Source organism: Schistocerca gregaria, chromosome 5, assembly GCF_023897955.1.
Source record: "Schistocerca gregaria isolate iqSchGreg1 chromosome 5, iqSchGreg1.2, whole genome shotgun sequence".
NCBI classification, from domain to species: Eukaryota; Metazoa; Arthropoda; class Insecta; order Orthoptera; family Acrididae; genus Schistocerca; species Schistocerca gregaria.
The window spans coordinates 166,304,762-166,330,596 of record NC_064924.1 but is presented as its reverse complement, the minus strand read 5'-3'; the positions used below and the strand labels follow the sequence as shown (position 1 = coordinate 166,330,596).

General features: G+C 43.9%; 1 protein-coding gene across 1 annotated transcript in view; it reads right to left on the bottom strand.

Annotated features, from left to right (window-relative positions):
• The window catches only part of LOC126273119 (cytochrome P450 6k1-like), a 90,357-nt gene extending 67,400 nt beyond the window's left edge, over positions 1–22,957 (bottom strand). Inside the window, exon 1 of the mRNA XM_049976572.1 lies at positions 22,908–22,957. The gene's annotated coding sequence lies outside the window, so the exon portion shown is untranslated. The remainder of the gene's footprint in view (positions 1–22,907) is intronic.
• Between the last annotated feature and the right edge of the window lie 2,878 nt (positions 22,958–25,835).

Here is a 25,835-nt window from a genome sequence, read left to right as displayed (position 1 = left end):
TTTCAGGAACCAAACGAAACAAGAGACACAATCAAAACAGGTAAATAAGGTTTTGCTTGATTATGTTTGCCAACGGCCTCCCCGCAGAGGTAACGCGGTTCCCGTCATATTACCGACGTTAAGCGCTGTCGGGCTGTGGTGGCACTTGGATGGGTGACCAGTGCTGTTGGCAAGTGGGGTGCACTCAGCCCTTGTGAGGCAAACTGAGGAGCTACTTGATTGAGAAGTAGCGGCTCAAGTCTGGTAAACTGACACACGGTCGGGAGAGAGGTGTACTGACCACATGACCCTCCATATCCGCATCCAGTGACGCCTGTGGGTTGAGGATGATACGGCGGCCGGTCGGTACAGGTGGGCCTTCCAAGGCCTGCTCAGACGGAGTGTTGCTTATGTTAGTATTTTGTACTGAACAACAATCCACTATCGACACCGCCCTTCTACACAGATCCACCTCTGCCTCAATATCAATTTTTTGCCACAGTACAGCTCCTTCTGTGCTTGAAAATAATTGCATATTCATCACAAATTTCTTTGCGTTCTCTGTGGTATATTTGATAGTGCAGTTATCACGATGCATCAGCACCTCGTCTCTTTGCCCCTGAGGTCACTTCACCCGTGTGTGAAGAATCAGAATCGGAGTTTTCTTGTGGTTTGTAAGAGCTCACTGACCAGCATTTCCCCTTAAGAAATTATGGAAGTTCAGAGTTGTCATAGTGACAGTTCGTGCCTTCTCAGGTTTGCAGCAATATCGGTTTTCGGAAGACACATAAAACTGAGGCCATAATACCGAATGTTTTTTCCACAACCATCCTTGCCCCAGACAATCGGTAGTTCAAAGTTCTGTATGCTGAGCCTTACTTGTGACGTCCTGGATTTGGTTTGTTACAACAAGGTACTTTCAGAAAACATTCCTCACACACAAAGAAAGAAAAGATGTTATGTGGACATGTGTCCGGAAACGCTTACTTTCCATGTTAGAGCTCATTTTATTACGTCTCTTCAAATCACATTAATCATGGAATGGAAACACACAGCAACAGAACGTACCAGCATGACTTCAAACACTGTGTTACAGGAAATGTTCAAAATGTCCTCCGTTAGCGAGGATACATGCATCCACCCTCCGTCGCACAGAATCCCTGATGCGCTGATGCAGCCCTGGAGAATGGCGTATTGTATCACAGCCGTCCACAATACGAGCACGAAGAGTCTTTACATTTAGTATCGGGGTTGCGTCAACAAGAGCTTTCAAATGCCCCCATAAATGAAAGTCAAGAGGGTTGAGGTCAGGAGAGCGTGGAGGCCATGGAATTGGTCCACCTCTACCAATCCATCGGTCACCGAATCTGTTGTTGAGAAGTGTACGAACACTTCGACTGAAATGTGCAGGAGCTCCATCGTGCATGAACCACATGTTGTGTCGTACTTGTAAAGGCACATGTTCTAGCAGCACAGCTAGAGTATCCCATATGAAATCATGATAACGTGCTCCATTGAGTGTAGGTGGAAGAACATAGGGCCCAATCAAGACGTCACCAACAATGCCTGTCCAAACGTTCACAGAAAATCTGTGTTGATGACGTGATTGCACAATTGCGTGCGGATTCTCGTCAGCCCACACATGTTGATTGTGAAAATTTACAATTTGACCACGTTGGAATGAAGCCTCATCCGTAAAGAGAACATTTGCACTGAAATGAGGATTGACACATTGCTGGATGAACCATTCGCAGAAGTGTACCCGTGGAGCCCAATCAGCTGCTGATAGTGCCTGCACACGCTGCACATGGTACAGAAACAACTGGTTTTCCCGTAGCACTCTCCACACAGTGACGTGGTCAACGTTACCTTGTACAGCAGCAACTTCTCTTACGCTGACATAAGGGTTATCGTCAACTGCACGAAGAATTGCCTCGTCCATTGCAGGTGTCCTCGTCGTTCTAGGTCTTCTCCAGTCGCGAGTCATAAGCTGGAATGTTCCGTGCTCCCTAAGACGCCTATCAATTACTTCGAACGTATTTCTGCCGGGACACCTTCGTTCTGGAAATCTGTCTCGATGCAAACGTACCGCGCCACGGCTATAGCCCCGTGCTAATCCATACATCAAATGGGCATCTGCCAACTGCGCATTTGTAAATATTGGACTGACTGCAAAACCACGTTCGTGATGAACACTAACCTGTTGATGCTACGTACTGATGTGCTTGATGCTAGTATGGTAGAGCAATGAGTCGCATGTCAACACTAGCACCGAAGTCAACATTACCTTCCTTCAGTTGGGCCAAATGGCGGTGAATCGAGGAAGTATAGTACATACTGACGAAACTAAAATGAGTTCTAACATGTAAATTAAGCGTTTCCGTACACATGTCTTCATAACATCTTTTCTTTATTTGTGTTTGAGGGACGTTTCCTGAAAGTTTGGCCGTACCTTTTTGTAACACCCTGTATACTGTATATTGCAGATGTGAGGATGGTCATTACGGGCTGAAACCGATTGTCGTCAAAAGAACTGATATTGTGAGGAAAGACTGGAATAAAAAACATTTGATGTCTGTAAAAGTCTGAGAAGAATGGGCGGGTATTTCACACGTTGGCCCAAATGGACGGTCCAGAGCAGTGGTCCTCAAACTTTTTAGCTTAAGAGCCAATACTGACGTTACAAGACGGTTCCTCGGTCGTTGAGAGAGAAATTCAGTTTTCAGCAAACCATGGTGACTGATAGAAACTTACCACTTACGCACTATGAATCTTCATATTATAAGGTATCATACCAACTATTTCAACTAAAAAAGAAAATAATCTACTGGAACTGCTTGCATGTTTCTGGAGGCTTACATTGTTACCAATTATCCGTACCTAAGCAGGTACCGTGGCCATTGGCATCGCAACGGGATTCCGTGTTTGTTTTTCTGAATTCCGAGCAGTTTTCTAGGTGTCTCCACGCCCTTCTATCTGAAAGAATAACAAGCGGTTGCAGCAGACTGTTTTCAGTCGGACTAGGCCAAATATAACAACACAGAGAATGGATTACGTAATACTACTTAATTAATTCAAAATTGTCATAAAGGGATAGAACAATGGATGATAGTTTTGTACATAAAAGGGTTTAGAAGTCAGTTTTATCTGTTGCATTATGCATGTTTTTCTGTAGGTAACTAACTCAAACTGGGGTGAACACTTTTACCAGACGACTAGCGTGGCCACTTTTCTCGGTCGGACGCCATGTCTGCATTAGTGATCCACAGAAGAAACTATCAGAGTGAAATAAGTAACAAGGAACTACATTTTCAGGCCAAAAGACGTTTTTAAATACTGATATTGTAAAGACTTATTGCTCTCCATACACGTGAAGTAACATATATAATATAAATGGAGGAGATTACTGTTTAACGTCCCGTCGACAACGAGGTCATTAGAGACGAAGCGCAAGCTCTGATTAGGGAAGGATGGGGAAGGAAATCGGCCGTGCCCTTTCTAAGGAACCATCCCGGCATTTGCCTAAAGTGATCTAGGGAAATCACGGAAAACCCAAATCAGGATGGCCGGACGCGGGATTGAACCATCGTCCTCCCGAATGCGAGTCCAGTGCGCTAACCACTGCGCCACCTCGCTCGGTATATAATATAAATGACTTACCTTATGTCATATCACTAAAAAACGATTTTACTAAAAAATAACGGAAAAAGCTTATATTAGTCATTTCACTGACAACAATGGCGGTGTATATTAGAACTCGTCTGATCACTTATCGGCAGGCAGCAGCGCTGTTCAGGCCAAAAAAATATACGCAGTGACTGCTTTTCTCGCCCTGGTCACGTTACCCAACTTCCCTTATTGATCTTGTTATTAACTGGTACCCTACATAAATTACTAAGTTGTATTCATTAATAACAATAATTAAAATGTGTGACATGATCACAAATGTTTAACAAATTTTTTGAATATCATTTTTCTTTCACTCATTACATTGTACTACATGAGCCTCTATCTGAATTCATACTACTTCCTACAAACATCTACCATATTTGAGGACAACAGCCCTATAATGCGCATTCCACAAATCTTTGTTAGTTCCGTTTGGCATCGGCACCACAGGCGGTGATCGGTGCTAGTTTCGCACGCTCGTGAATATCAAAATGGCAGAGAAGCAGTAAAACATCCCCACTTTCACTTCTATAAATCCCGCAGTGGCATCGCAACGTACCTTTCTGCCTTTGACGTAAGCGGCAAATTTTACTTTTCTCACAGCCGTATTCAACAATGTCAGATAAAATTAAGCACATCTTAAAATGTTGCTGTCTCTGTAATTACAAATATGTCTCTGTAATTACACTCATAAGAATCTTCCAATATTAGCTGATGGTTTTCGATTCTGCTGCTAGTTGCTAAAAGCATATTATTATAAATTACGGCTGAGACGCGCGGGCCGCATGAACACTTGATTCAGACCACAGTTTGACGGCCACTGGCCCAGAGGGATGTCTTCCGATAACTATGGTAGCAAATCTATCAGGAACTGTAGAGACTTCTATTTAGGGTCCCTTCGATGAAACATACACCATTAATGTCAGTCTTGAACAGCATGCGCCACACGTTGACATAGGGAGGTCATTGTAGTCCACTTCTCTCAACTAACATGGGTTTTCTACTGACTAATATTGCTAATTTCGAAGATTTATTTGTCCATGGTTTGTAAACCCTGCATCATCTGTAAACAAAATCTGGCACAAAAATGTCTCATCACTTTGTAATTTTCGTAGACACCATTGAGAAACCTTGTAACCAAACTGCTCACTGCAACTTTCACTAATATCCTACGTGAACTCGTGTCTGAAGGGTTATAAATTAAAATCCACGGAGGTGCCGAACACTATATATTTTCTATTACTCTAATTTGCGTTATAGTACAAAAAAGTAACTTATGTTCCTGTGCGCTTATTGCCAAATTCATTGATGGGATTGTACCAAGTTAAAAAAAAAATTCTCTTCCTTGGAGCAAGTTAATAAAATCTACACCGATATCCTGAAAACTTTTCCACCGCGTCTGGCTGTTTTTGCTACTGAGGCTACACGTGCAGCTACATTTCGCCATTAAATTGCGTCTCTACGTATTTCCACACTTAACAAAACTAAATCTTTGACTGCTTCTTGTGTTAGAAATTATTTAGTGAACTATTGAGTAGTGTTCCTAATGCACACAGAGGTGACAAAAGTCGTGGGATAGCAAGACGAACATATACAGATAGCGATAGTATCTCGTACACAAGGTATAAAAGGGTAGTCTATTGGCAGATTTGATTCATGTGAAAAGGACTCCGGCGTGATCATGGCCGCACGATGGGAATTAAAGACTTTGAACGCGGAATGGTAGTTGGAGCTAGACGCGTGGGTGGTTCCATTTCGAAAATCGTTAGCGAATTCAGTATTCCGAGATCCACAGTGTCAGAGAGGTGCTGAGAGTTCCTAATTTCAGGCATTCCCTATCACTATGGACGAGGCAGTGCTCGGCGGCCTTCACTTGAAGACTGACAGAAGCGGGGTTTGCGTTGAGTTGTCAGTGCTGACAGACAAGCAGCACTGCGTGAAATAGCCGTAAAAATCAATGTGGGACCCACGACGAATGTTTCCGTTAGGACAGTACGGCCGGCCGCGGTGGTCTAGCGGCTCTTGGCGCTCAGTCCGGAACCGCACGACCGCTACGGTCGTAGGTTCCAATCCTGCCTCGGGCATGGATGTGTGTGATGTCCTTAGGTTAGTTAGGTTTAAGCAGTTCTAAGTTCTAGGGGACTGATGACCACAGATGTTAAGTCCCATAGTACTCAGAGCCATTTGAACAGTGCGTTGATTGACCATGGTAGCAGACGACCAACGCGACTGCCTTTGCTAACCAGCACGACATCGCCTACAACGACTCTCCTGCGCTCGAGACCATATAAGCTGGACCCTAGACAACTGTAAAGCCGTGGCGTGGTCAGATGAGTTCCGACTTCACTTGGTAAGAGCTGATGGTAGATTTCGAGTGTGGCGTAGACCGCACGAAACCATTTACCCACGTTCTCAACAAGACACTGTGCAACCTCGTTGCAGCCCAATAATGGTCCTCTGATCCCACTGAACGGATCACTGACTGGAAATATATGTGTTCGGCTACCTGGAGATCATTTGCAGCCATTTATGTTCCCAAACAACGAAGGAGTTTTTATGGGCGATAGTTTGCATTAACACTGTTATGTTCGCATTTGCTTCGAAGAAAATTAGGAACAGTTCGAACAAATGATTTCGTTTCCCAGATCACCCGGCATAAATCACATCGAACATGTATGGGACGTAATGGAGAGGCCAGTTCGTGCACAAAATCCTGCGCCAGCAGCACTTTCGCAATTACGGACGGCTATAGAGACAACATGGCTCAGTATTTCTGCAGCGACTTCCAACGACTTGTTAAGTCCATATCAGGTCGAGTTACTGTACTACGACAGGCAAAAGAAGGTCCGCCACGATATTAGGAGGTATCCCACGACTTTTGTCACCTCAGCACACGTTCGAGCATGCATTCATCACGGTGTTCACAGATGTTTGTTCAACCCTTGCATGTCTGTCGTTGGACGGATACTGAAATTGCGTATCGCACCTGTACCTTGCTCGCTAAACCATCCGATGTTAAGCATATAGAAAAAGTCTGGGCTTATGAGCAACAACGGGTGAAACGTGGCAACGAACATCGCCCCAGTTTAGTGACTCTGGGGGATTCCAATCATCACCGAGTGGCCTTGGCCGGATCAGATGTATCTGAAACAGCTGTGGACTCTCTTCCTTGTCTAATAATCGAGGTTAGAGGTACTGTTACTCTGCATTAGCTTGATATCACCTCTCACGTGAGCTTTTATTTGCCTGTAAGTGAGAGATAATTGATTCCGTTATTGTAGATCCCAGTAATACGTTAAGGACCTGAGCCTGCAGGATGTTGTTCAAGAGGAAGCAATTTCACTCGTATAAATCTACGACCGCCAGTGACTGATGCCGAACACAATGAAATACTTACAGCCTCATCTTGGGCAATATTGAAAACACTAAATTAACTGGAAATGAGACACTTAAAGTAGTGAAGGAGTTATACTATTTGGGGAGCAAAATAACTGATGATGGTAGAAGTGGAGAGGATATAAAATGTAGACTGGCAATGGCAAGGAAAGCGTTTCTGAAGAAGAGAAATTTGTTAACATCGAGTATAGATTTAAGTGTCAGGAAGCCGTTTCTGAAAGTATTTGTATGGAGTGTAGCCATGTATGGAAGTGAAACATGGACTATAAATAGTTTAGACAAGAAGAGAATAGAAGCTTTCGAAATGTGGTGCTACAAAAGAATGTTGAAGATTAGGTGCGTAGATCACGTAACTAATGAGGAGGTATTGAATGGACTTGGAAGAGCAGTTGAACGGAATGGACAGTGTCTTGAAAGGAGGATATAAGATGAACATCAACAAAAGCAAAAATGGTTCAAATGACTCTGAGCACTATGGGACTCAACTACTGTGGTCATTAGTCCCCTAGAACTTAGAACTACTTAAACCTAACTAACCTAAGGACATCACACATATCCATGCCCGAGGCAGGATACGAACCTGCGACCGTAGCAGTGCACGGTTCCGGACTGCGCGCCTAGAACCGCGACACCACCGCGGCCGGCCAACAAAAGCAAAACGAGGATAATGGAATGTAGTCGAATTAAGTCGGGTGATGCTGAGGGAATTAGATTAGGAATTGAGACACTTAAAGTAGTAATGGCAAGGAAATTGTTTCTGAAGAAGAGAAATTTGTTAACATCGAGTATAGATTTAAGTGTCAGGAAGTCATTTCTGAAAGTATTTGTATGGAGTGTAACCATGTATGGAAGTGAAACATGGACGATAACTAGTTTGGACAGGAAGAGAATAGAAGCTTTCGAAATGCTGAAGATTAGATGGGTGGATCACATAACTAATGAGGAAGTATTGAATAGGATCGGGGAGAGGAGAAGTTTGTGGCACAACTTGACTAGAAGAGGCGATCGGTTGGTAGGACATGTCCTGAGGCATCAAGGGATCACAAATTTAGCATTGGAGGGCAGCGTGGAGGGTAAGAATCGTAGAGGGAGACCAAGAGATGAATACACTAAGCAGATTCAGAAGGATGTAGGTTGCAGTAGGTACTGGGAGATGAAGGAGCTTGCACAGGATAGAGCAGCATGGAGAGCTGCATCAAACCTGTCTCAGGACTGAAGACCACAATAACAACAAATTAACCGAAATTTAGGCAGTGCTGCAGCCGACTTCCTCAGTGTCAATTTTGTTGTTTGTCTCTACAGCAGTCATAACATACTGAAGAGCCAAAGAAACTGCTAACCTGCTTAGTATCGTGTAGGGCCCCCGAGAGCACACGGAAGTGCCGCAACACGAAGTGTCAGGGCCTCGACTAATGTCTAAAGCAGCGCTGGAGGGAAGGCTGTCCATTAATCCGTAACAGTACGAGGCGTTAGAGTCTTCTGAACAGCAGGTTGCAAGGCATCTCACATATGCTCAATAATGTTCTTGTCTGGGGAATTTGGTGGCCAGCGAAAGTCTTTAAACTCAAAAGAGTGGAGCCACTCTGTAGAAATCCTGGAAGTGTGCGGTGTCGTATTGTCCTGCTCGAATTGCCCAAGTCCATCGGAATGCACAATGGAGGTGAATGGATGCAGGTGTGATCAAATAGGATACTTTCGTGCGTGTTACCTGTTAGAGTCGTACTAGACGCATCAGGGGTCCCATATCACTCCAACTGCACACGTCCCACAACGATTACAGAACTCCACCAGTTTGAATAGTCTCCTGCTGACATGCAGGGGCCATGGATTCCTGAGGTTCTCTCCATGCCCGAGCACCTCCACCCGCCCAATACAACTTGAAGTTCCATGCGGCTTTTCGCGGATGATGCTGTAGTATACAGAGAAGTTGCAGCATCAGAAAATTGTAGCGAAATGCAGGAAGATCTGCAGCGAATAGGCACTTGGTGCAGGGAGTGGCAACTGATACTTAACATAGACAAATGTAATGTATTGTGAATACATAGAAACAAGGATCCTTTATTGTATGATTATATGATAGCGGAACAAACACTGGTAGCAGTTACTTCTGTAAAATATCCGGGAGTATGTGTGCGGAACGACTTGAAGTGGAATCATCATATAAAATTAATTGTTGGTAAGGCGGGTACCAGGTTGAGATTCATTGGGAGAGTCCTTAGAAAATGTAGTCCACTTGAGTATTGCTCATCAGTGTGGGATCCGTACCAGATCGGGTTGACGGAGGAGATAGAGAAGATCCAAAGAAGAGCGGCGCGTTTCGTCACAGGGTTATTTGGTAACCGTCATAGCGTTACGGAGACGTTTAGCAAACTCAAGCGACAGACTCTGCAAGACAGGCGCTCTGCATCGCGGTGTAGCTTGCTCGCCAGGTTTCGAGAGGGTGCGTTTCTGGATGAGGTATCGAATATATTGCTTCCCCCTACATATACCTCCCGAGGAGATCAGGAATGTAAAATTAGAGAGATTCGAACGCGCACGGAGGCTTTCAGACAGTCGTTCTTCCCGCGAACCATACGCGACTGGAACAGAAAAGGGAGGTAGTGACAGTGGCACGTAAAGTGCCCTCCGCCACACACCGTTGGGTGGCTTGCGGAGTATAAATGTAGATGTAGATGTAGAAACGCAACATATTTCCAGTCATTAACAGTCCAATGCCCAGGCACGGCCTAAAACTTGGTCTCGTGCAGTCATCAAGGGCTTCCGTTGAATCGTTCGCACACTGACACTTGTTGATGGCCCAGCAATGAAATCTGCAGCAATTTGCGGAAGTGTTCGCTTCTGCCACGTTAAATATTCTCTTCAGTCGTCGTCGTCCCGTTCTATCAGGATTCTTTCCGGGTGCACCGATGTCGGAGATTTGATGTTTTACCGGATTCCTGATATTCACGGTACACTCGTGAATTGGTCGTACGGGTAAATCCCCACTTCATCGCTACTTCGGAGATTCTGTGTCCCATCGTTTGTGCGCCGACTATAGCACCACGTCCAAACTCACTCACATCTTGACAACCCGCCATTTTAGCAGCAGTAACCGATCTAACAACTGTTTCAGACACTTGTTGCCGACCGTAGCACCGTATTCTGCCTGTTTACATATCTCTGTATTTGAACACGCATGCCAATGCCGGTTTCTTTGGCGCTTCAGTGTAAGATGGCTGCGTAGATTGCCTTGTAAACAGTTCATATAGCCTGCATTATAAACAGTAAAATCCCTTTAACACTTCCATGGGGAACGCCAGATATCCTTTTAGTTTTACTGGATGTGCTTACCTTAGTTACTACAAACTGTGACCTTTCTAACAGGAAACTACGAATCGAGTCCCAAAACTGAGACGTCTAGTAGGGTCATCCGAAGACCAGTATCAGTTGCAAAGCGATTTAGAAAAGATTGCTGTATGGTGTGTCAGGTGGCAGTTGACGCTAAATAACGAAAAGTGTGAGATGATCCACATGAGTTCCAAAAGAAATCCGTTGGAATTCGATTACTCGATAAATAGTACAATTCTCAAGGCTGTCAATTCAACTAAGTACCTGGGTGTTAAAATTACGAACAACTTCAGTTGGAAGGACCACATAGATAATATTGTCGGGAAGGCGAGCCAAAGGTTGCGTTTCATTGGCAGGACACTTAGAAGATGCAACAAGTCCACTAAAGAGACAGCTTACACTACACTCGTTCGTCCTCTGTTAGAATATTGCTGCGCGGTGTGGGATCCTTACCAGGTGGGATTGACGGAGGACATCGAAAGGGTGCAAAAAAGGGCAGCTCGTTTTGTATTATCACGTTATAAGAGAGAGTGTGGCAGATATGATACACGAGTGGGGATGGAAGTCATTACATCATAGACGTTTTTCGTCGCGGCGAGACCTTTTTACGAAATTTGTCACCAACTTTCTCTTCCGAATGCGAAAATATTTTGTTGAGCCCAACCTACATAGGTAGGAATGATCATCAAAATAAAATAAGAGAAATCAGAGCTCGAACAGAAAGGTTTAGGTGTTCGTTTTTCCCGCTCGCTGTTCGGGAGTGGAATAGTAGAGAGATAGTATGATTGTGGTTCGATGAACCCTCTGCCAAGCACTTAAATGTGAATTGCAGAGTAGTCATGTAGATGTAGATGTAGATATTGATGTTACACTAACAGCGATCATGAATACCTCGAGAAAATGAAGCAGCGTAACGATTTCAGTGGTGAGGACGGCCACAGGGCCCCGACATCCCAGTTGCCAGCGTCCAGAGAAGAGCGAGCCTCTAGTGATCACTTCCTACTGATGTCATCGGAATTTGCCAAGACAGTGTGTTCAGAGTGCACGGGTGGAAATGACGTCGTTTCCTCGTAACTACCAGCAGAATAACAATTCACCCACCAGCTTCTCGCCACTTTACAGTGGTCTATCAATTACCGGCAAGCCTTGCAGTCCAATTGTCCGTCCTGCATAACACTCTCTCTGTTGTACAGCGGACCAGTGGTTATTTTGCCCAATAAAAACTAATGAATTTAACGTCGGCAATACACTGAAACGCCAAAGAAACTAGTATAGGTATGAGTATTGAAATACAGAGACACACTCAGTCGCAAAAGTATTCGGACAGCACGTAACGGCGCATAATGTTGCAGTTTGCCGCATGAACAAATACAGAAATTGCACTTTGTTATGTATTTGGGACTCTGGGTAGGATGTCACAACGTCAAATACGAAGAGTTGTTGTTGGACATGTGTCTGTTACGTAATATTTCCTGAAAACCGCATGGGAAGGTGCAACAAAAGTATGCGGACAAAGGCTGACAACGTGAGAGAGTAGTTCATTCCGAGACGCACAGAGGGTGAAGCGACTGCAGTGCGTCCGACATTTCCGCGAGACGATAGCGATGATTAGTAAACACGTATCGCGAGCCTGTGCAGGTCAACGATGGGATGCAGAGGGCAGTGTTCTACGTTTGAGCAAAGGCAACTTGTCGTTTATCATCACGCGAAGGGGAAAACCTGCAGGGAAATTGCCGCAATAGTGAACATGAAGAAAAGTACAGTTCACCCGACATTATTAAACGGTTCGAGAAAGAAGACCGATTGGAATTCCGTTGCAGTACAGAACGGCCACGGACATTTTCACGGAGAGATGAACGGGTGATTGTGCGAAAGGTACAACAGAATCCGAAAATATCTGCCACACGAATTGCAAGTGAGGTGGAAGGGGACCTTGGTATAAAAGTTCATCCCGAAACCGTGCGGAGAGTACCACGACGATCGCAGTACCATGGTCGAGTGGCAAGGCAAAAGCCATTCATAAATGCAGTGAACCAGAAGAAACGTATGCAGTTTGCGAGGGAATACGCCGAATACGAACAGGCTTGGTGGAATCGGGTGATATTTTGCGACGAATGTAAATTTACATTATGGCAAAGCGGCGGAAAGGCAAACGTGTGGCGAAAGACCAATGAAGAGCTGAATCCCAGGAACCTCAAACCAACAGTAAAGTTTGGAGGTGGGAGCATCATGGTGTGGGGATGCGTGTACGATACGAGAACAAGGAAGCGTATTTGAATATACTGCGAGGACATTTGAAGCAGAGTGCATGACATCTAGGTATTGCGAGCAACTTTCATTTTTATCAGGATAATGATCCCAAGCATACCGCGCACATTGTACAAATGTGTTTGCTCTTCAGTTGCCCGAAAGTATTGCACCCCCCTCCCCAATCACCAGACCTTAACCCAATCGAATATTTGTGGGATAAATTGATACGGACCCTCCGCGCGGACAACATTTATACGAAGGAGACCTTGAAAGAGAAATTGCGCCAAGAATGGGCAAATATAGGCCCAGATTTCACGTAATAACTTGTGGAAAGTATGCCTAGTAGATTGGAGGAGGTATTGAAAATGAAAGGTGGATCCACAAGGTATTGACATTTTCGTCGTACAACTTATGAACATTTACTGGACAGTGTCTGAATACTTTTGTAACAGCAGGGTGAGCAGGATGTTTCAGTTTTGTTGTTAATTTTTCCGTTATTTATGTTTTGGAAAGAAATAATACAATAATCTTTTGTAAATAATGTTGTTACCCATATATATTGCTAATAAATATGTTTGGGTTTCATAGTCAATGTTTCTCGAGTACTCATTGTGAAACTTCCCACTGCCCGAATACTTTTGCGACTGAGTGTATGTAAACAGGCAGAATACGGCGCTGCGGTTGTCAACTCCTCTATAAGAGAAGTGTCTAGTGCAGTTGTTAAATCGACTACCACTGCTACAATGGCAGGTTATCAAGATTTAAGTGAGTTTGAACGTGGAGTTATAATTTGATATTATTTGTCTGTTGTCTGATATACTCAAATCAGACGGGAAAAGCCGATAAATCAAAGACTGTAGCAAAAAGTCGGTTATTTTAATATTTTAAGTATTTTGTATGATTACGTGGCAGCACAACCATAAGAGCTGTAATAACGAAGTTGGGACCGATGGCCGTAGCAGTCTGGTCCCTTTCATCCCACAAACCGACCAACCAATAACTAAGTTACCTGATGTCTTGGAGCAATTCAGTTGCAAAATTACGTATCATTACAGAATGCAATTTTGGTAAGCAATCTGACTGATTTTCACAACTGCTTGACAGAAAAATAACTCCAATGTGCGTCACGTCTAAATATGTTTGATATAAATATAACGTCCACACGTCTGGAGCACAAGGAACGTGGCCGCTGCTTTGAGTGATGGACAGAGACCGTTGACACACAGCATTAGCGCATCATCATCATCGAATCATCATCATCATCGTCTCTCGACTATTTCACGATAATACAAAACGAGCTGCCGATCTTTGAACTTTTGCGATGTCCTCCGCCATCCTCTCTGTTGCGGGTCACACACCGCACAAAAGTACTCCAGAAGATGGCGGGCTAGGGAAGTCTCTCTAGTAGACCTCTAGTAGACCATTTTCTAAATGTTCAGCCAAATAAATCGCATTCTTTGGTTTGCTTTCCTCATACTATTTTTTATGGGATCGTCCCAATTTAAGTTATTCGTAATGCCTAAGTATTTAACAGAATTTCCAGCCTTAAATTTGTGTGTTATATCCTGTAACTGAAATTTGGCCGATTCCTTTTAGTATTCATGTGGATGGCTTCACACTTGTCCTTATTTAGCCAAATGCCACTTTTCCCACCAAACAGGTATCTTTTCTAAATCGTTTCGCTATTTCTTTTAAATGTGATTTACAGTGTATTGATGTAGATGTAGATCCGTTCAACAGAATGGATTGTGCATAGAAACAAGGCTTCAAGATGTACAGTGCCAAATGTAATGTAGTTGTACCAAATCAGGCGATACTGATGGAATTCGATTAGGAAATAAGACGCTAAAAGTAGTTGATCAGTGCACCGAAATAACAGAAGATGGCTGGAGTAGAAACAATGTAAAATCCAGCAAAAAAATTATGTCTGAAAAATAGAAATTTGCTAACATACAATATCAGTTTATGAGTTCAGAAACCTGTTATGAAGGTTTGTGCCTGAAGCGTAGTTTTGTACAGAAGTGAAACGTGAACGATAAACAGTTCTGCCAAGAAGAGAAAAGTATTCAAAGGTTTTAAATAAAAAATTCGCAACAGCAAAAAATTATTTAGAGTAATGAAATTTCAGGAATACATTTGGCTAGGTAACATATTTAAGTGAACAACGTTGCAAGATCACACATTAAGCTATTATAAATTTGAAATGATGGTACGTTAATAATATGTGTAACCGCCAGAATGTTGAATGCAAGCACGCAAACGTACATGAATTGTGTTGTATGGTTACCGAAGCCAGTTTTTGGGCTGGAGTTCCATGCGTGTTGCACTTCGTCGGTCAATACAGAGATGGTTAATGCTGTTTGTGGACGACTATCGAGCTGTCATTCGATGATGTCCAATGTGATCGATTGGAGACTGAGTTGGTGATCGAGCAGGCCAAGGCAACATGTCGACACTCCGTTGAGCATGTCAGCTTACAACAGCGGTATGTGGGCGAACGTTATCGGGTTGGGAAACACCCCCTGGAATGTTATTCATGAATGGCAGCACATCAAGTCGGATCACCAGATTAACGTACTAACTTGCAGTCAGGGTGCGTGCGATAACCACAAGAGTGCTACGGCTGTCATAAATCGTAGCCCAGGCCATAACTCCAGGTGTAGATCTAGTTTGTCTAGAACGCAGACAGGTTGGTTTCAGACCCTCAACTGACCGACTTCAAACCAACATACGACCATCACTGGCACCAGGACAGAAGCACCTTTGGTGTCTGAAAACACAACAGAACTCCACCATGCGCTCCAATGAGCTCTCGCTTGACACCACTTAAATGGCAAATGGCTGTGGTTTGGGGTCAGCGGCACGCACGTTACAGGGTGTTCTCCGAGTAACCGGTTCGTAACAGTTCATTGTGTCACTATTTGTGCCATCTGCTGCTCAAATTGCTGCTGCAGATGCAGTACGATGGGCCAGATTCATACCCCAACCACAATGGTTCTCTCTCTCAGTAGTGCTACGTGGCCGTCTAGAACACTGTCTTCTTGCCACTGTACATTCCTCTGACCACCGCTGTCAGGAATCATCTACAGTGGCTATATTCCTGTCAAGTCTTTCAGCAATATCGCAGAAATAACACCCAGCTTCTCGTTTCTCAATTATACGACTTCACTCAACCTCAGTAAATTGCTGTCAGCGGTGGTCACATGAATATACGGTCGCAAGAAGACAGGGCCCCAAACGGCCACGTGGCACTATCGAGAGGAAAGACTATCGTTTTCGGCGTATGGCTGTGGCACCTCACACTGCATATGCAGCAGCAATTTGAGCAGCAGTAGGCACCATCAGTAACACAACGAACTGTTACAAATCGGTTACTTCCAGGATAGCTCCAAGTCAGATGCCGTATAGCGCGTATGCAACTGACACCAAACCACCATCAACTGCGACTTCAGTCTTGTCAAGCGACAACTGATTGCAGAGCACGCCTGGTGAAGGATACTTCTCCCTCGGTGCAAGTGATGACCGTGTGTTGGTTGGAAGCCAGTTGACGATGTGAAACCAAACTGGCCCCGTGCTAGACAAACTGAATCTACACCTTGGCTTATGTTCAGAGGTTCCATTTCGTATGACAGCAGGAAAACTCGCGTGGTTATCGCACGCACCCTCATTACAAATTTGTACGTCAATTTGGTGATTCGACTTTTTGAGCTGCATGCATGAACCGCATTCCAGGAAGTGTTTTCCAACAGCATAACGCAGCCCACATACCGCTGTTGTAACCCAACAGTATCTGTAATAATCGACATATCGCCTTGGCCCAGTCGATCATCAGATCTGCCTCCAATCAGTAACATATGGGATATCATCGGACGACAACTCCAGCGTCATTCACAAACAGCATTAACCGTTCCTGTATTGACCGACCAACTGTACAGCCATAGAACTCAAGCCTACAAACTGACATCCGGCACCTGTTCAACACGACGTACGTACATTTGTTTCCTTGCATTCAACATTTTGGTGGCTACACTTGTTATTAATGCATCATCATTTCACATTTGCAGAAGCTTATCTCGCCCTTGCATTAACCTGTGGTCTTGCAATGTTGATCACTTAAATATATTATTGAGAGAAATGTATTACCGAAATTTCGTTACTGTACCATAATTACCTTTTGATACTGCGATTTTTTTTCCATGTGGCGCTACACAAGGTCGCTAAAGACTAAGTGAGCATAATCATAGCGTGTACGCTTTCACGGCCGGCGTCTTCAGTAATTAAAACTTCCGGGCTAAGAGGCCATGGTCCAATAGTAGAAATACTTCTCCCTGACGTTTCGTTGCCAGCTGCGGGCAACATCATCTGAGGTGAGTCTACGACTGGCTGCTAGGCCGTGGAGGTCCTGTTTATATAGAGTGCGTAGAGGGCGCCACCACTCGTCACGTGCTGTCAACAGTAAAACTATCTCTGACTGGCGTCATTACTCTAGATCGAAGGTAATCGATTGTCACATCTTTGGTACAAAGTCGATCGCCATATCTCATCTAATTTCAAGCCTTCTTCTTTCCTGTTAAAATTATTGTGGTGTTTAAAAATCTCTACAGCCTCTCTATACATACGTGCATAATAATGCGATGTCTTAGCTAGCACGCTCGTCTCACTAAATTTTATTTCAAGGTCACCCGTTTCAAAAACATGTTCTGCTACAGCTGATTTGTCCGTGTGTCCCAGTCGACAGTTCCTTTTATGTTCAGTTAGGTGAGTATAGATACTTCTTTTTGTGGTTCCAATCGATTACCTTCGATCGAATGACGCCAGCCAGAGATAGTTTTACTGTTGATAGCACGTGACGAGTTGTGGCGCCCTCTACGCGCTCTATATAAACAGGACCTCCACGGCCTAGCAGCCAGTCGTAGACTCACCTCAGATGATGTAGCCCGCAGCTGGCAACGAAACGTCAAGGAGAAGTATTTCTACTATTGGACCACGGCCTCTTAGCCCGGAAGTTTTAATTACTGACTAGGTGAGCAGTTCTGGTAACTAATGAAGAGCAACTGAACTGTGTAGGGCAGAAAAGAAGTTTATGGCGCAACACGACTAAAAGAATGGGATCTTGGTAAGACACGTCCTGCGGGATCAAGGGATCGACGGTTTGTTAATGAACTAAAGAATTTGCTGTAAACATTGTCGAGTGAGACCAAGGCTTGAACACAGGTAGTAGATGCAAATAGACGTAGAGTGCAACAGTTATGTAGAAACGAAGAGGTTTGCATGGGATAGTTTCGCACAGAGAAGTGCATCGAACCAGTCTTCTGTCCGATAACTACAACATCAATAAAACATGGCTGACGATGCGTTTATATATTGCAGAGTTATATGCGCAGTTGCTGTAATCAAACTCTCAGTTAGCATTTTCACTCGATATTCGAGAAATAAATTCTAACAAGTGCCACTTGTTTTTCATTTCTCTCCAGACAACGATCACAATACAGCAAGCTAAGCATGAGCTGTTAAGTTTGGTTTACTTGCGTCACTGCCTCAACATTTTATCAGAAATTGTTGAGAGGATTCGCAGTCAGTGAGTCACATCAGATCAGATTACAGATAGCAGGTGGATAATAACACGTCAGTGACGATGTTAGGGAAAAGCACAGAATGCGTCGACTCATATCCGGGTTAAATGAATTTGGACTAAACATTTAGATTATTAGCACCCAGTTACAGCTTATCGCAATGTTCCATCTTTCTCCCATTACTAATCAAAACGTAGAATTATTTTCAGTTGTAACTTTACCAGTTTCCAATCTAGACTGGTAGTTGTCAAGCAACTTGTCAATTTTTCGTTCCATTCTACTGTGTATTGCTACTCTCGACTGTACAAATCACGCGAAGTCAAACTCGTTGTATGACAAGTTCCATTAATTTTTTTTCCTCAAGAGAATCAGAATACTGTTTTTTTCTGGAAACGCGGCAATGCATCTCACAGACCCCTATGTTTTGTACTGTTGACCCCTACTGTTAGTCTTCAATAATTCATTCAGTGATAAAACGTATTGTTATCAGTCTGGCAAAACTCCGAAACGAATATATTACTTAGGAACTTCATATTTCTTATTAGTCAAAGTTTCACATAGTTTTATACAGTCGAACAAAATATTCAACCTGAAAAGTAATTGATCAAGGAAAAATGTAGTACCTTTCTGAATGAAGGAAAAAATTTAAGTAGTGTGCTCCATATTTTCTCTATTGCTTAAAAGCTTCAAAAAATTATTTTGTAACAACAGTAACCATTCATGAAGATGTTACTTTGGTTATTGTATAGGAGCATGCTCATTAATACTTAAATAAACAGACATTTTAGTTATTAAATGTTTATAATGTACTAATCTGCTCTTGTGATTATTATTAGTTACCGTGAATAACTCTTTTATTTGTCAAATTTTCATTTGTAACTATGTTTAATTTTTTGTTGTTTCTTAAAGTATTTCAACCTGCTTTATTTATAATTATCAAGCCACGCTCCTTAAGGTTATATTATAAAATATACAAACAGATTTACTAACTTGAGCACAATCACCATTGTGTTCTGGATGGCTATCCAAATATTCAGCTTCGAAATTTAGTTATTTTTTTTAAAAAAACAAATGTCTTCTTCAAATAATATCTGTTACAAAAAGAAGACTTATGCTAGACTCATTACAAATAGGTTTCATTGTCCTAAACTTTTACCAAATTTTTCAATACTATTTTTTTCTTCATATTTAGTGTGTGAATTAGTAGCAAACATTATTTAATCTTTAAAGTTTATGGTATTGTTTAACTCTTTCATTATTATACTTCTTGCCATAAGTCTTTATTTTCCCCAAATTTTACTACAGTGCTCTCCGTTCAGGTACCTACATAAACTGCAATTTTTGATCGTCCATACAGGAAAAAATTTTTAATTCATAAAACTCAACATTGTTTGACATTATATATGGGAAAATGAAAGTATCGTACGCACTAGGCATAATACTTAAAGGAAACACAGTGACAATCTCGTAAGTAACATTCTTTTATTGCGATTTTTCCAGCCTCAGGCCACATAAACAACAGCAGAGTCGGTTTTAACACCTTGAGAATTGGTCATCAGAGCAATTGTTTAAAAAGGAAGTGTTGCGCGACTGCCTTTCCAGTTGGAATCTGTAACCTGCGGGCAAGTGAGTAGGAAGGTGTCACTGCATTTCTCGACCAGAAGCTGAAAGGCTTCGAGGTGAGATGACTGAAGGATCCGGCCTGCAGTAAGGCGAGTCTGGTTGCCACATGACTAGACTCACTGCCTACTACCGAGGTGGACAAGGTGACAATAGTGGTGGGATGTCTCCTAATACCGTGTCTGGCCTCCTTTTTCCCGGTGTAGTGCAGCAACTGGACGTGACATGGACTCAACAAGTTGGATGATTTCTACTGAAATATTGAGCCATGCTGTCTCTATAGCGGTCCATAATTGCGAAAATGTTGCCGGTGTCGGATTTTGTGTACGAACTGGCCTCTGGATTATGTACCGTAAACGTTCAATGAGGTTCATGTCGGGCGAACTGGTTGCCCGAATCATTCGTTCGAATTGCCCAGAACGTTCTTCGAACCAATGGCAAAAATTTGTGGCCTGGTGAGATGGCGCATTGTCATCCATAAAAGTTGCATCGTTGTCTAGGAATCGTTGTTTGAGAACATAAAGGCCATGAACAGCAGAAATGGTGTCGATTGGTACAGCTCGACCAGAAGACCGAGCCGAGCCGAGACTTTGCCAACAGCACTTTGGAGCCACCACCAAATTGCTCTGTACCTTGTTGGCAACTTAAGTCCGTGGCTTGGTTGGGTTGCGCCATTAGCTCTTACTACCTGAAATCAGGACACATCTAACCTTGGATGGCTTTTCGGTCGTCTAGGGTCAAACCGACATGGTCACAAGCCGAGGAGAGGCGCTGCGGGCGATGTCGTGCTGTTAACAAAGGCACTCTGCTCACATAGCCCATTAACAAGTAGTTCAATTGGCTCTGATCTCTATTGGACTTAACATCTGAGGTCGTCAGTCCCCTAGAACTTAGAACTACTTAAACCTAACTAAGGACATCACACACAACCATGCCCGCGACAAGATTCGAACCTGCGACCATAGAGGCAGCGCTGTTCCAGACTGAAGCACCTAGAATCGCTCCGCCACACCGGCCGACAGCCCATCAACACCATATTTCGCCACACTGTCCTAAAGGATACCCTATTCGTACGTTCCACATATCTGCAGTTATTTCATGCAGTGTTGCCTGTCTGTTAGCACTGACAACTCTATGTAAACGCCGCTACTTTCCGTCATTAAGTGAAGGCCATTAGCCACTGCGTTTTCCGTGGTGAGAGGCAACATCTGAAATTTGGTACTTTAGGCTTCCTCTTGACACTGTCGATCTCGGAATATTGAATTCCCTAACGAGTTTCCAAATGGAATGGTCCGTGCATCTAGCTCCAATTACCATTTACGCGTTCAAAGTCTGTTACTTCCTGTCGTAAGGCCACAGTCACGACGGTAGCCTGCCATTGTATACCTGCGAAGCGGTACTATCGCTATGTGTATAAGTGCACATCGTTATCCCATTACTTAAGATACCCCACTGTAATCGAGACGTCATAGTAGGAGGACGAAATGGTGACCTAGATTACATAATGTCCGAGCCTAGCACTCTGCTGCTTCGGTGGTCTACACGATAGCACATGATGTCCTGTCGAAAAACGTTATGTCAAGCGATCACAAATACTGTCCGCTCTAGTAATGCAGTTTGTGTTATTGTCCGCAGCGAGCTCCGAGAAGCGCTCCACGGCAGTCGTCTACGTGGCGTGGGTCATCCTGCCCGACTACTGCAGGACGCTGCATCCGCCATCGGCATATATACGGGTTGTGCCTAATCCTAATGCTTGTGGGAGCTGAACACATGCATTCGAGGTGGGGACCGAATGCTGGCTGACTTCAGGCCACCTACCTGGGGGAACTCAGTTCAAAGCCATGCCCAGATGCCACCCACAGTCTTTGGGTCCTTCCTACACTGGCCACACCCCAAGTACACTCATGCTCATAAATTAAGGTCAATTGCAGAATGTGGTGGTCACAGTGTGACACTACATAAAACTAGCGTTGATAGCATAGGCACATAGGGAACCCACACGACACTGACCTGTAAGTTCACAGTATTGGTGATAAGTTGAGAAAACCGTCCCGAAACACATGTGCTACAAAACGCCACTGTTTCCTGTGCATGTACCCTGACATCAGTATGGGATATGGTCACCATGCACATGTCACAGGCCGCTCAACGGGTTGGCATACTCTGGATCAGGTGGTCGACCAGCTGCTGGGGTATAGCCTCCCATTCTTGCACCAGTGCATATCGGAGCTCCTGAAGTGTCGTAGGGGTTTGAAGACGTGCAGCGATACGTCGACTGAGAGCATCCCAGACGTGCTCGATGGGGTTTAGGTCCGGAGGACAGGCAGGCCACTCCATTCGCCTGATATCTTCTGTTTCAAGCTACTCCTCCACGATAGCAATTCGGTGGGGCCGTGCGTTATCATCCATCAGGAGGAAGGTGGGACCCACTGCACCCCTGAAAAGGTGGACGTACTGGTGCAAAATGACGTCCCCATACACCTGACCTGTTACAGTTCCTCAATCAAACACATGCAGGGCTGTACGTGGACCAATCAAAATCGCACTCCACACCATCAAACCACGACCTCCATACAGGTCCCTTTCAAGGACATTAAGGGGTTGTTATCTGGCTCCTGGTTCACGCCAGATGAAAGCCAGGCAAGATCACTGTTCAGACAATACCTGGACTCGTCCGGGAACATAACCTGGGACCACAGTTCCAATGACCATGTCTGTTCAGTCGTCTGTAGACTGTGTGTCTGGAGACAACTGTTCCAGTGGCTGTGGTAAGGTCCCGAGCAAGGCTACCTGCAGTATTCCGTGGCCAAGTGCGGGCACTGATGGTGAGATATCGGTCTTCTTGTGCTGTTGTACACTGTGGACGTCCCGTACTGTAGCGCCTGGACACGTTTCCTGTCTGCTGGACTCATTGCCATAATCTTGAGGTCACACTTTGTGGCACACGGTGGGCCCTTGCTACGACCTGCTGTGTTTGACCAGCTTCCAGTCACTCTAGAATTCTATCCTTCATAACGTCATCAATACGTGTTCTTTGAGCCATTTTCAACACACAGTCACCATTAGCACCTCTGAAAACGTCTGCACACTTACCCGCTGCACCGAAGACTGACATGCACGAACGCACCTCTGCGTACGTGGACTGCTGCCAATATGCCACCGTGCGACGACCCGCAAACCGCCAACGAGAGCGTTGTTTCACCGTGTGTCAGCATTATCCTTAATTTATGAGAATGAGTGTAGATAGCTGCTCACGCATTTGCTTTAAACGGTGCGACCTGCTTACCTCGGAGTTTGCTGCCAAGCCGTGCCGGCCGGCACGCAGGACTGACGCCAACCCTCGCCGAGGTGGTGACGTCTTTTCTTTACAGCAATACTGCTGCCCGAGGCAAATCCTCACACGCTGAGCACAAACCGCAAAAGACAACGCTTTTGTTTGCTGTATTTATTGTGACAAAATTTATCTGATACTCCTCTCGCACAGCTTCTATGAATGTGTGATGGGCGACAACCTGGTGCTACATGCGTGCTGCACTGTCAGTCATCCTGTTACTTCAAAGCAACCTTCTGCGGGGTCAATAACCATATGAGCGGACTTGACCACACAACCGGAGAAAAAAAGGGTAGTAAAATGTTAAGAAACTAATTTACGTACTCGAGCTTTTCTGGACACACCAAAAAATAATCAGTGTAGAGTATTGAAATTTCGAGAATACATTTGCCTAGTTAACATAAATAAGTGATTAACATCACAGGTTAATGCAAATTCGAGATAAGCTATTTGCAAATGTGAAATGCTGGGATATTAATAAGTGGTGTTACCGCCAGAGTGTTGTATGTAAGCATCAAAATGTGCATGCATTGTGTAGTACAGGTGCCAGAAGCCTGTTTGTGGGATACCTGTTGCACTTACTCGGTGAATAGAGGAACGAATGATGACTAACTGAAACCCTCAGCTCCCGACAGGTGTTGTTGATATACCTCGATGTGGACAGCTGAAAATGTGTGCCCCGACCGGGACCCGAACCCAGGACCTACTGCTTACATGGCAGACGCTCTATCCATCTGAGCCACCGAGGACACAGATGAATAGCGCGATTGCAGGGACTTAACCCTTGCACGCTTCCTGTGAGACTCACATTCTCAACTGTCCACAATTCTACTGAATGTACCTTATAGACATTTTGCTCATTCACTCATTGCTCGCGCACGCTTTGGAGATTCCCGTAAGAGTTTTGGGCAACCTGTGCGCATTCGCGCAGACGAAGGTCAATGGCTGGGTAGCCTTTAACTATATACAAGGTGAGTCACCTAACATTACCGCTGGATATATTTCGTAAACCACATCAAATACTGACTAACCGATTCCACACACCGAACGTGAGGAGAGGGGCTAGTGTAATTGGTTAATAGAAACCATAAAAAAATGCACGGAAATATGTTTTTTAACACAAACCTACGTTTTTTTAAATGGAACTCCATTTGTTTTGTTAGCCCATCTGAACATATAAACAAATACGTAATCAGTGCCGTTTGTCGCATTGTAAAATGTTAATTACATCCGGAGATATTGTAACCTAAAGTTGACGCTTGAGTACCACTCCTCCGCTGTTCGATCGTGTGTATCGGAGAGCACCGAATTACGTAGGGATCCAAAGGGAGCGGTGATGGACCTTAGGTACAGAAGAGACTGGAACAGCACATTACTTCCACATGCTAACACCTTTTTAGTGATCTTTTTCACTGACGCACATGTACATGGGTGTATCACAACAGTATCATTGTGCGTTTATTGTTTCGGTGACAAATATTGCCCCCACAAACCGACCACTAGAAATTGCAGTCCAATTTTCACAGAATGAAGTGGTTCCTCATGAATACACAATGGATTTGCAGTACTCCACGTACGAGAATCTTGCGAGTTCGTGTACTCGGACACATGAAACCATGCCTCACCGGTGAAAAACGTTTCATTAAGAATATCCCTTCCATTTTGTTGAAAGAAAATTTTGAACCATTGACAATAATGCAGTCTCTTGCCGTGATCAATATTTTTCAGTTTTTGCAACACTGTCAGTTTGTATGGGAAAAGTTCAAATTTTTTCCTTACAGCTGTATGGGCCGTTCCGTCACTAACATCGACTTCCCGGGCGAGTGTTGTTACTGACTTGTTCGGGCTCATGGATATTTCATCGGAAATATCGAGTAGTTTATCATCAGACAAAATGCTACGACGACCAGTTCTCGGTGCATTTGTCGCTGAATCTGTACTTCGGAATATGTTAATCAGATCTCGCACAGTATCGCGATGTGCGAGTGTTGTCTCCGGGATAACTGAATTAAATATTTGACGAACTGAAACTGTATTTACCGCGGGCTTTGAACACTTGTTCGACTTAAAACACACGTTCTTCAATGGTTAGCATTTTAACAGTGATAAAAACGAAACAAAGGAACTAAACTTAAACATTCACGTCAACACGTATCGACACACACCGGCGATACTACTGCCTCTGGCTGAGATAAACGAAACAGCGGAATGTTTGGAGAGTCCACTTGAAGGGACGTAAACCAGGTAGGCGAACAATCACACGGCACACGGCTCCTTCTTTGTCTTGCCATATTTTTCCGCAAGTCTAATAACAATGCAAGTGAACAGACTAGAATGGACAAATTCACAACGTAAACGCATTTGCACACTGACTGGCGAAACTGACAGCCATAGCTACAGTTAACTGCAAACAGTATAAAGCTAGTAACTCTTGAATAAAAATAATGGAATTAAAAATATTTACAGTAAAATATTTATTGTAAGAGTATTCCGAGAAAATATGACAGGATATCAGCCACCAAGCTTATGCTTCAAAAGACAAGATGGAACACTGGAGACAAATCCGAAGAAAAACTGTGAAATATTAGCCAGATACTTTGGAATGTTACTTAACTGTGATAAACCAAAACAGAGATTACAGTTTACAAAACCAGAACCGAAAAGGGACTCCGAACCCCCAACATGTGAAG